Raw genomic sequence first — 12,576 nt, 5'->3', positions numbered from 1 at the left:
CAACTAGTACCACATAAAACCTGCTGTGTGGAGGGGTGGCAGCTTCTAGCATGGGGTGTGGGCTCCACACCTGCTCTAAATAGGGTGACAAGGCATGACAGCACCAAGAAAGAGGCCACAAAAATCTATGAGTAGCCACGTCCACCTACCCAAAGCCCTGCATAACAGGTGTGGAGGAGCAACGTCCTGAAAGTACAGCAAAACAAAAGTACAGCCCAGGTTCCTGGAATGTAGGCTCTCTTCCCTTGTTTAGCCAGTGCTTTGCAGTAACTCCTGTCTTTCAGCGCATCTGTTCCCAGTTTCACAGTCCCAGTGCAACAGAATCCTTGTGTTTCTTTGCTACTCTTACCCGTTGGGGTTTATCTGCTAATGAAATTAAGGCCTGATCCCCACAGATGCCTGTGTGGATAGCCTGACTCAGGAGAGGTTGGGGCTCCTTACCTGAGACAAGTTCACCATGTCTATAAGTGTGAACAGAGGTGTGGGGCTTGATTTTGTGCAATGCCTCTCACAGTCCAGGCCTCAAGGCTGCTCCAGGGCTTAATGTAGGCCTGGCATTTGTCAGAGCAGTGGTTTTCAAACTGCGGGTTGCGACCCATTGCTGGGTTGTGGAATGGAAGGCACTGAGTCATGGTGGCTCTGGTCAGCACTGACTGGGCCGTTAAAAGTCCCATTAGGGGTGCTGACCTGGCTAAAGCAGGCTAGTCCCTACCTGTTCTGACACTGCAGTGTGCCCTGGAAGCAGCCAGCAGCAGGTCTGGCTCCTAGGCACTGGGGGGGCCACAGGGCTCTGTGCGCAGCCTTTGCCCCAAGCACCAGCTCCACACTCCCATTGGCCAGGAACTGGCCAGCAGGGGTTGGGGGCAAGGGGAGAAACAGTGCTTGCGTGCCTCCCCCTAGGAGCCGGACATGCTGCTGGCTGCTTCTGGGGAGCAGTGCAGTCCACGGTGCCAAGACAGGCAGGAAAACTGCCTTAGCTGCGCCACTGACTGGGAGCAACCTGAGGTAAGCCCACGCCCCAACCCCGCACCACAAACCCCTGCCCCAGCCCTGAGTGTGCCCCAAACTTGGAGCCCCCTTCTGTACCCCAAACCCCTCATCCCTAGCCCCACCCCAGATCCTGCACCTCCAGCCCTCACTCCCACCTACACCCCAAACTTCTCATCCCCAGCTCCGCTGAGTTGCAGGCATCAACATTTTTCTTCAACTGGGTCACCAAAAAAAAAAAAAAAAAAAAAAAAGTTTAAAAACCACTGGGCTACAGCAGCCACAGGGACTGTTCTAATTTATGGCAGCCATATCTGGGTGGCTCTGCCAGCCATAATTGCTGGAGTCTGATTTCGCTCCACTCCTAGAACAGCCCACTGCCAGTGGCTGCAAGGAGGTGCAGCACAGGGTCACAGACGCATATTCCCCCAGGGGGAGCTGCAGCCACTCTAATGTTACCAAAGCAGTGCAAAGGGGTTGTAGCAGTGCCCAAAATCTGACCCCTTGTCTTCCCTTTGCTCTGTAAAGTACCTAGCTTGCTTTTGGGCTATGTAAACCTAAATAAATAATGCATCATACTACTGTGATGTGAGAACCAAGCCTGCCTTACTCTACTTCATTGTGCATAGAGATATTGTACAGATAAACAAAACTCAATATGGTATTTTTAAAAATTGCTTTCCTCTGTTACTATGTAGCCTCTTTGTTTATTAACACAGACAGAATTGTAAATCCTCTATGTTACCTTTCACAATGGAGGCTGTTTGTTCATTTTTTGCATTTCACTTACAGTAGAACCTCAGAGTTACGAACACCAGCGGTATGAACTGACTGGTCAACCGCACACCTCATTCAGAACTGGAAGTACGCAATCAGGCAGCAGCAGAGACCAAAAAGAAAAAAAGCAAATACTGTACAGTACTGTTGTCATGGTATATAATTCCCCACTCTGAACCCTAGCGTCCAAAAGATGGGGTACCAGCATGAATTCCTCTAAGCTCAATTACCAGCTTAGTACTTGTAGCGCTGCCACTAACCAGGAATTTCAGTGCCTGGTACACTCTGGTCCCCACAAAACCTTGCCCAGGGACCCCCAAGACCCAGACCCTCTGGATCTTTCAGCTATAGACTCTGGAAATACCCTCCCAGCCTAAGTATACAAGAACAAATTAAAATCCTTTCAGCAAAATACAAATTTGAACTCCTTCCAGCCAAATACACATTTGCAAATAAAGAAAACAAACATAAGCCTAACTCGCCTTATTTACCTAATACTTACTATTCTGAGTACATAAGAGCCTGTATCAGAGAGATTGGAGAGAAACCTGGTTGCATGTCTGGTCACTCTCAGAACCCAGAGAGAACAACCACCAAACACTAACAGCACACACATAAACTTCCCTCCCTCAAGATTTGAAAGTATCCTGTCCCCTGATTGGTCCTCTGGTCAGGTGACAGCCAGGCTCACTGATCTTGTTAACCCTTTACAGGCAAAAGAGATATGAAGTACTTCTGTTCTATTAACTCTTACTTATCTGTTTATGACAACTGTGTTTAATGTAAACTACATTAAAAAATAAAGGGCAAGCAGCATTTTTCTTCTACATAGTAAGTTTCAAAGTTGTATTAAGCTGAGGTTCTACTGTAGTTTGCCTGGTGAAAAAAGACTGGTCAGTTTCCCTTTCTGTTTATAATCAGTTTCACTTCCTGGTTGCCAAGCACTGGCCCAGGGCAGTTGTGTCTAGATGCTCAACACTGTGGAGGAAGAGCTAAATAATCTAATCTAGCTATATATTATTTTAATTGAAATATTTTTATAAACTATAATGAGCTTTTAGGTAACTTTAGAATGTGTTCAGTGCAAGATCCAGTCTAACTAAATCCTCATTGTACTTTTAAAGGGATCTATTATCGAGCCACCATCCAGTGAAATCAGCAGGAATTTTTGCTACTGACTTGTGTGCCACTGTATTGTGTTTGCTGTTAAACTATTTCAGCCCAGAGATGGCTTCATTTTAGCAACAGGCAAAGTTATCTCTGTATTTAGTTTGTTTATTAAAGTTTGTAAATGCATCTATTCATTATCCATTCAATTGCACAAATAGAATGATTAGAGCTTGGGATGAGCTTTTCAGGATCTTTAGTCTGGAGAGCACATATAATATTTTTATTAGTCCATGGCAATTTGACAGTGCCTTTTTCAGATAACAGGCCGTCCTGGGTTTTTCCATTTGATGCTTTTCTTCCCAATAATGCACTGCACTTGAACAACATGCCATCCCCTTTGCATAAACAATCAGCTGCTCCTTCCAGCACTTGAAAGCCATGGTTAATTTCCACAGGAACCTTTTCATCTGTGATTCAGTCACCTATACAGAGGGGTCACCAGCAGTTGGCAGAGACTAGGCTGTACCTGACTCTCTTCATAGGCAGTGTGACTGTTCTATCTCTAGCAGAGACATTGCAGAGCTTTTCAGAGCTGTGTATGTAAGAGACAGTTTCCCCTTCATCAGTGTCTGTGGGTGCCTAAAGGTCATCTGCCTGCCTTTCATTTTCACCCCAGATCTGAGAGGAGGATCTCTTTTTCACCCTCATTCTGCAACAAACATGAATTCTCTTGAGTTGAGGCGGTTTCCATACTCCAGTTCCCCTGGTGTATGTGATCTGGGCTTGGGTGCAACTAGCACTTGGAAATATGAACAATATCAGGCCACATCTTGGCATCACAAGAGGAAAATGCCGTGGAGTTAATGGGATCTGGAATTGGCCTGCAATTGACAAAGGAGACATGGTCTAGTGGTTAAAGCTCAGACCTAGCACTACTACAGACTCTGGGTGAATTGTTTAGTTGACTAAAGTTGGGTATCTGTAAGTAAAGGCCACCTTTGAAAATGTGAGTCTTAGTTAATCCGTGCCTCAGTTTCTCCATGGGTTATATGGGAGTAATGATTCTGACCTACCGCCTGGTAAGGATTAGTTCATTAATGCCTGCAGAGTGTTTTGAGTTCCTCAGACTGAGGGTGCTGTATTAGTATTATTATTATTCACATTGCCATGACTTGTTAATTTCATCTGTAACTAAAACCTTTTAATAATGCAAACAAGTCCAGGGCCCAATCCCGCTCCCAGCAAAGTCAGTGAGAGCTTTGCCATTGACTTCAGTGGGAGCAGGCGTGTAATCAAGACAGTTCTGCTTCTTATTTTTGCTACAGTAAGTGTGCCAAGTCCAGACTGGTGCTGAGCAGCCACATCTCCCGGTGACTTCAGCAGGGAGCTGGGCAGACTCAGCGGCGCTGCTCGGAATACATCTCATTGTTTATATTTCTGAGACCAAATCTTAGCTTGCTGACTTCTTGACGTATTCCTCCTATTATTTAATACCCTATTGCAATTCTCATAATGAACAACATGACAGCGCCCCTCTCATGATGGCTGCTCATGACGATGACAGCAAAGCAGGGTCTTTACACTAAGAATGCAGGATACATTTGGCCAGGCCTGATGATGAAATGACTAACGAGCTATTTCTGAACTGGTATATTGGGACAATCATGTGTTACTCATGAGCTCATGTTTTAGATATTGTCTTTAATGATCACTTTAATGAACATTTTCACCCACCACCTAGAGACCTAAAAATGCAATGCTTTAAGGTTTGAATCATTGGCAGTGACCAGCCAATCACATAACATTTTCTGCAGAGTATCTCTGAAGCATTACCCCTGGCAATGTAAAAATAGCTGATGAGTGAGTATGTCTGTTACTTGACACCGCATGGTTATTCTAATACGTATGTTTGCTTCTTCCCCAGCATGAACTCCATTTGGTTTCCCCTTGCCTGATATCTATTTAAGTACATTTTAGTAACTTTGAATTTCTTGCTCACTTCATTTCACTTGACTAGGCAGGACTGTGAGGGCTCAGAGCTTGGTCTTCTCTACTTTTTTTTGTTTGGTTTTCAATTCTTATTCCCATTAAAGAGTCGTGTTAAAAAGGGTATCCTGGAGCATATAAATATTGGGAAGAGTTAGTAATCAGCTAACTGTTCTATACAGTGGGGTAAGGTTTTGGCTTAACTGAAGAAAGCACAATGCTGTACTATTTCTGATCAGGAAACTGGATCACAGAAGGTAAGGGGCAAAATTACACGGACTTTTTAAAATAGGGAAATGTTGATGCTCTGTGTGTGTGTGTGTATGAGCATGTGCACACTTCAATATCCACTGTGAAACTGATCAGATGAGAAACTTTAAACAGCATTTATATTTTTCCTACAGTAATTAGAGGTGAAAAGACTCTGGTTACTCTTGTCCATCTCCTCCCACTCTGGAGAATGCAGGATTGTCCTTAGAGTCTCCAGATGGAAAGTTGTTGGGTTTTTGTTATTCTTTATGGGACTAATGTTTATGCAATAAAATGTAATGTTATATGGAAAATTAGCTTGAGCCTCTAAAAAGATTACTAAGTTGTTATGAATGTCTCTTTCAGTATGTTGTTTAACTGTCTATTGTGCTGTGAACAACTTTAAGCAATACAAATGGATTTTGTTTTCCAGCTGGTTACTGCATACACAAAAGATAGTTCTAAAACTCTGGGGGGATATGTGTAGGGTTTTGGGGGGGATTTTTCCTTTTTTTTGACAAATGGAAAAATTCCATGCAATGAGTGTGCTATGAGTGCATGAAAAAACAAAATAGTTCAAATGTGTAGGCAATGCACAGGGGCTGATATAAATGATCAGGACTATGACATGTATCCAATTGTAATCGCTGGAAAATTTCTTAAATGACATGAGCTTTTGGAAGACAGTTGTTGCAGGAACATCTCAGTCTGCCAACATAGGAACCATGTTTTATTATCCCAGCTGCAAAGCTCATCAGCAAAAAAAATAAGTAAAAGTCTAAATAATTCAAATGGATCTTGAGAATCCAGACTGATTATGCTTAGTTCATTAGTCTATAATTAGACAGCCCTTTAAGAGAGCTGAGGAGGAAAGAGGATTCAAACCCTGGGCCTATGGGGCTGATGGAAGCTGAATTTACCATTGAGATGTTTAATTTTGTTCTGATATTGGTCAGAGGGACACTGCACTCGTTTACCACCATTGCCAAGACGCTGGCTGGAAAAAAAGAATGGGGGAAATAGAGAAGGGGTGTAAAGGAATGGAAAAGAAGTAATAATCATGGGATCAAACACTGACGCCAATATACTTTTTTTCTTAGTCTTGACTGAGTCAATGGGATTTTTATTTGCACAAAGACCAAAACTCCTGAGTAAGGACCTGAAGGTTTAGCCTATGGAAAATACCGACAGGTAAAATTGATCCCGTTGTATTTTGGACTACACACAATTAACTCTATCTATCCACCATGTTTGTCACTGTGGTATCCGACCTTTTTCAAATTATGTACAAGTGTTATGCCTCCCACTCCCAACTTGGTTAGCAAACTATTTGTAACAGGGGCTTATCTACTGAATTTGAAGGCCACAACAAAGAGTGGTTTCAGAGTAGCAGCCGTGTTAGTCTGTATCTACAAAAAGTACAAGAGTACTTGTGGCACCTTAGAGACTAACAAATTTATCTGAGCATAAGCTTTTGTGGGCTACAGCCCACTTCTTTGGATGTATGCAGTGGAAAAATACAGTAGGAAGATATATATACACACAGAGAACATGAAACAATGGGTGTTACCATACATACTCTAACGAGAGTGATCAGTTAAGGTGAGCTATTACCAGCAGGAGAGTGGGTAAGAAATAGCTATATCCCTGCAGCGTGAGCCAGAAATCGATTACTCTAATCCTTCATTCCTACCCGTTGCTCTGAGCTGTTTGCCTTGTCTGCTCTCGGGGTTTGATTGTGCTGGTGTTACCAGAGCTGAGCAAAGATGCAGATCAAAAAGAAATGACAGCCAGGACCAGAGATATTCCACTTGCCTGAAATGCAGTTTTGTTTGTCCACCGTAGCCAGGTTTATCAATACATTTGGAGTTGCTTGATCAGGCAAATGCAGCTGCTGGGTTTTTTAAAATCTATTTAGGATTAGTTCTCTGCATATAATGCAGTGGAGTGTAGCATGCAAGATGACATGTGAGGTTTTATGTATCTTACATGTCCTCTGTGTATGCCACTGTGAGAGATGTTTGAGGAAGTTGTGGGTTTCCAGGGTTTGTGTGTTGTGTCGTGAGGTGGTGTGTGTTTCAGGATTCAGGTGTGTGAAATATTTACCAGACACGTATGGCATATGTAACCGAGAGCATGTATCTTGGGGTGTGGAGGTGTGAACTTTGTACTGGTGGTGGACAAACTTTGCCCAGAGGCAAGTGGTTGTAACTCCACTTACTTCAGTGAAGTTCTGCTATCTGCATTTGGCCCAAGTTGGTTGCATGCCACGAGCTGGCTTATGCAAATTGTGTGATTTGGTGCACATTCGTCTTGATTTGTATCTAGATACGATGTGATCAGATGGTGAGTGTTGTGCCACTTGTCAGGTTCATGTGCGCTGCTTGCTTGTCCATGTGTTTTGGGGTGATTGCCATTCGCATAAAGTTCTGGCCCTGTATGAAGTGGGTGGTACAGATCTTTGCTCCCTTCCAGAATCCATTTGAATCAATTTGTGAGATCATCAGAGGGTGCCCTCTCCCCTTAGACTTGGGATAATGGCTTCCCCTTCTCTCAGAATCCCCTTGCTGTCCTCCCACATGGTCATGGATGGACATGGGGTGTGTTTCTTTAACTGAGTTCCGTGTTGCCTGTCTCCTGGGCTTGCTAATAGTGATGTATGCAGAGGCACTAATTGGGAGTGATTAATCTAAATTATGCAGTGATGGAATCCAAGTAATCTAGCCACAAATAGAAGAGGCCCGGCAGTGGTGCAGACTCATTTCCAAGTCTCTCACCTAGCTACATCACCTTTACATCACCCCCCGCCCTTTTCCTTGCCTTGCGTGTGCTCTCAAGTGTTACTTCTGGAGCTATTTGGAACAATGTGCTAGAGATTTGGATCAGAACAACGCTTGGAAACTTCATATCTCATGTTCTGCACTTAGATGGGGGGGAGGTGGCAGAAGGCCCTTTAATTTGTTAGAAAAGTTTCTAAAGAAGTGCAACAAGATTAACTCTGGCCATGCATCAAATTAATGTGCGGGGTCAGCAAATGGCAGAATCAGCCAGTTCACAGCTACTGTAGATCCTGCCTCTCCAGCTCTGCCTCTGTCATCAGCTTTAGTTGGATCACACATGGGTTGCCATACCTTACAGTCAGTTCTGCTCAGTTTGAGCTCATTTTGATGTCCCCCTTTGCCCTGGACATGGTATATTTCAGCTGCTTGCCATGCCCTTGGGTTTTTTTTTCACCGTACAAGACATTGTGTTCCAATGCACAGATCTAGGAAGAAATGCAATGCAACATGATATAGCATCCACACAAAGCAGTGTACCTATACATACTACGTCATGCCAAGGGAAAACATAGAACTGATCCTGCACCTATGGAAAATAATGGGACTTTTGCTATTGAATTTTGTTGGGCAGGCTTGATATTTTAGTGGAGAATGGACCAGCTCTTGTAACTGTTATCCAGGCAAATCTGTCAATCCTTTTGCTTGAGCCATTGTGGAATGACTTAGGATTTGATATATGGTATGTTTCCACAAAAGGGTTGGATTGAGAAGTAATTTTGTTTACCTATGTGGTCTGTGTTCTTGAATGTACCTTTGAATTGCATGTAGACATGTGCACATAGGTAGACTGGGCCTTTGGGGCCCAGCAAAACCTGGGCCCAAAAGGGTCCTGATTGGAGGGTGATCCTGTGCTCAGCAGGACTGTGGAGTCTGCTGCTGCCCGTTTGCACTGAGTGGTGCTCTGTTAGTGACACACAACATCCAGCAGTTAGCCAAGCACACCTCTGGGAAACGACCTGGTTTAAGGCCTTTTCCATCCCCTCAGCCAGGCAGGCGGGAGAGAAAGGAGTGAGGAGATCTGGGAAATAGGGAAGGAGGATAAAATGAGAGGATGAGTATCTTACAATAATGTCTTGCTGGGGGGCTCCTGTCATAACTCTAGTCCCAGATTTGGACCTTAGCGTCCAAAATATGGGGGTTAGCATGAAAACCTCCAAGCTTAGTTACCAGCTTGGACCTGGTACTTGCTGCCACCACCCAAAAAATTAGAGTGTTTTGGGGCACTCTGGTCCCCCTGAAAAACCTTCCCTGGGGACCCCAAGACCCAAATCCCCCAGGCAGGTGGGAGAGAAAGGAGTGAGGAGATCTGGGAAATAGGGAAGGAGGATAAAATGAGAGGATGAGTATCTTACAATAATGTCTTGCTGGGGGGCTCCAAAAGTCCATATTTGACCCTGGATTCTGGAACCTCTCCAGTGAGCAAAACACCTGCTGTGGCAACAGATACACAGAGAGGGAATTGGCCTTACCGAGGCGACGGCGAGTGATGTGGTATACAGAATGGGTAACAACAAACTCATCTATGAGCAGGACTAGATTCTGGTTAGAACTAGTTGCTTGTCATCTTTCTTTGTTGTTATAACGAATATTTATAATCAAAAACAACCAACTGTCAAGGTCTCAGAGCGCTTGCTTTAAAACAGAGCACAGAAACTAGGACATAGGTACAACAGCGCTGAGAACAAAGCATCAAATCAGGTTCCCAAAGCAGAACAGTAAATCCTAGGAGCCCATCAACGCAGCCAAAGAGGAAACAGGTCGTTCATAAGGATGCCACTGGTGGGTTGCTCATTAAGAGGAAGAGAATCCAAGATCACAGATCCCTCAAGAAAGAGACAATAAAAGAAAGAGAGAAAGAGAAAAGGCCCCATGTCCTGTCCTTTCAAGGTTATTTCAGGGATGAGCACCTGTTCCACACATATCTCCAGTGCTATGTAGGTAGATGGGGCCCTGCCTGTCCTCCACGAGACTAGTTCTGTACTTATTTTATATGATTACAGAAGAGGCAGGGGACAAATTCTGAGGAGCAGGATATAATCATAGGGAAGATATTACTATGTCAAATTGATTCCTTTGTATTTTGGCTCACACACATTGGCATGTATATGAAGCTTTAGTTCCTTCCCCACCCTCCCACCACTTGGTTGGCAAAACACTTGTGACAGGTACTAATCTACTGAGTGTTGACGGCTACAGCAGTATGAAACAGCTGTATTCCTGCAGCATGTGCAAGAAACCTTGGACATTGAATCTCCCAGCCATATATCCCTATTGGGTCTGAGCTGTTTGCCCTGCCAGCTCTCAGCTCAGCTCTCGGTCTAATTGCAGTTGTTGGGCTAGTGTGCGGGTGCAGGGTGGTCTCAGTGGCCTGTGATAGACAGAAGGTCAGACTGGATGATATGATTGTCCCATCTGGCCTTAAGTTCTATGATTATGTCTGTACTGGTGTTGACTAGCGCTAAGCACGGGGTGCATGGAAATGCAGAATCAGTGGAGAACAAGAAATAGTGAGTCGGATCCAGACTAACCAGTAAAAGGCCTAAAGTTTAGTTGCTTTTTTTCTGACACTAGTTATTACTATTGACTCAAATCCCAAGGCCTCTACTCAGGCTCCAATTCTTCTCCCATGTACCTTGCTGTAATTGTGCCCTAACTCCAGTGGAGTTGATGAAATTACACAGGTGCAAATCTGGAATAAAGGAAGAATTCAGCCCTCAGTTTCTGTCAGGCCTTACCCTGGGTTTGAGTAATAACTGAATAAAGTCCTCCATTTCTGTCCCATAAGTGCATAAAGAGGGGCTGGATTTGGAGAAATTGGTTCTTCATTTTTATCTGCATATGGCCTAATTCTCCACGGACTTATACCCCCCTGAGCCCAATGAAGCTGCAGGGGATGCAGGGCAAGCTAGAGCCTGGCTTGGTGTGTAGGACATGGCCTGGAAGTGCTGCACCTGGTGCCTGTTTAAGAAGAATATTCGATGATTTATGGTTGCACTGCTGAGACATTTTCTGAGGCATCACTTGCACCTGTCTGACAAGTCAGACTTCCTATTTGCAGATGAGGTATGTTTTCCCAGGATGCATTTTTTATGAAGCCTCTGAATTGCATTGAGTGATGGAGGATCAGGGATGGGTCCTCAATAAATAAAAGTGTTACACTGTTTTCGATAATAACTGAAACTCAAGTGTCAAACCTTGATGTCTATTTTGTGTGTGAAGGAGTTTGGTTTAATAAACTCTGCTATATTCTGGATTTCACAGGATCTTTAGAAAGTTCTGTATGGTTCACAGATCATCCTAGACTCATCTAGAATGTTTCCTTGGAAATATTAGACAGCCCTGCAGTAGGAGTTACATGTACTTAGAAATGTATTGGCTGCACTCAACACCTTAGAGGATCCAGAAATATGATTTTTCCTCTTCCCAAGAAAAATAAGGCCAACAAAGTCCCTACTTCAACAATCAAAAAGGGCAAAGTAGGGACAAAGAGGGGGAGCCATCAAAAACCAAGTGATTGCAGCACATGTCTGGTCAATGGTACCAATTCAGATATTTCTGAGTTAGGGGAGCAAATTCGGGTCCCAACCCCCACCAGCACAGATGCTGTTCTAATCCCTGCTTCCCCCTGTAGAGACCCTGGGTCTTTCTTGACTAGGGAGTCTCCTCTTTCTCTCATCACATAGTCATGAGCTGGGGTGGCCAGGAGTCAAGTTCTCAGAAGATGCTCCCCTACTCTGACATACTGGAATAGACTCCCCAGGCCCCAGGTCACACACCATTGGGCAATTTGGTCTGGACAGAATGGTGGCTAGGCCAAACTTCAGTAGCATTGTGACCACCACAGCAGGAGTGATGGGCTGGCCTGCTCAGGCAGCAGCTGTACTGATTTAGTACAGGACCACAGCTTAACAGTGGTCGGGCAATTGCGGTCAGGCCCTAACTACGTGGCCTATGAAACTTTGAGCAAGAGCAAAAACCTTGAGGGGGGCCACATTCACCCTCCTCAGTGCCTCCCTCGACTGACGCCACTGCATCTTGTTAGTTCCTCAGGCTGTGTTTGTGCATGGGTAGGTCTGAACTTCCTTCTGGGGTGGACTAGAGTTCAGACACTTCACTGACCTAAGGATGGACTTGAAGGAGGAGAGAGTGGAGGTGTATGCGGTCAGGCTCAGGTGGATGTCAGTCTTATATTTCCCAATTGGGATGGATAAATCTACCAAGGTCAGATGCTTGCTGCAGATACTCTTGTGTAAGCGACAGGGGAAAGTGTCACAGGGTCCCTGTCCTGTGCTTCTCACTTTCCAGAGTTCAATAGCATTGCGGTCTCCCCATGACTGCAGCTGTCACTCTGCCTGTCTGAGTCTCTCCTTCCAAGGCCTTCTCTATCTCTGCTTCTGGGCCTCCATCTACCTTTGCTTCCAAGCCCTATTTCTGTCTTTCAGCACTTTCCTCTCCGTGGGAACTTGTTTTCCACTTGTGTCTATCTCCAGTGCCTTCTGCTGTAGGTTTTGTGTCTTTTGACCTACTGCAGACCATGCTAGCACTCTGCTCTGGGATCTTTTGCTTTCCTCCATTCTTTCTCTGGGAAATTTCATCCTGTTCCTTTTACTGAAGAGGGGAAGACTGG

General features: G+C 44.5%; 1 protein-coding gene across 3 annotated transcripts in view; it reads left to right on the top strand.

The window, feature by feature from the left end:
- Nucleotides 1-4,815: 4,815 nt before the first annotated feature.
- C7H10orf71 (chromosome 7 C10orf71 homolog) overlaps nt 4,816-12,576 on the top strand; it is a 29,650-nt gene continuing 21,889 nt past the window's right edge. Inside the window, exons 1-2 of one of the 3 annotated variants that reach the window (XM_030570440.1) lie at nt 4,817-5,117; nt 6,210-6,300. The gene's annotated coding sequence lies outside the window, so the exon portion shown is untranslated. Of the gene's footprint in view, nt 5,118-6,209; nt 6,301-12,576 lie in introns of all 3 variants that reach the window. The other 2 variants (XR_004001348.1, XM_030570441.1) reach the window with 2 other exon arrangements.

The sequence above is a fragment of the Gopherus evgoodei genome, chromosome 7, assembly GCF_007399415.2.
Source record: "Gopherus evgoodei ecotype Sinaloan lineage chromosome 7, rGopEvg1_v1.p, whole genome shotgun sequence".
In the NCBI taxonomy this organism is placed as follows: domain Eukaryota; kingdom Metazoa; phylum Chordata; order Testudines; family Testudinidae; genus Gopherus; species Gopherus evgoodei.
This window is presented reverse-complemented; position numbering and strand designations above follow the sequence as displayed.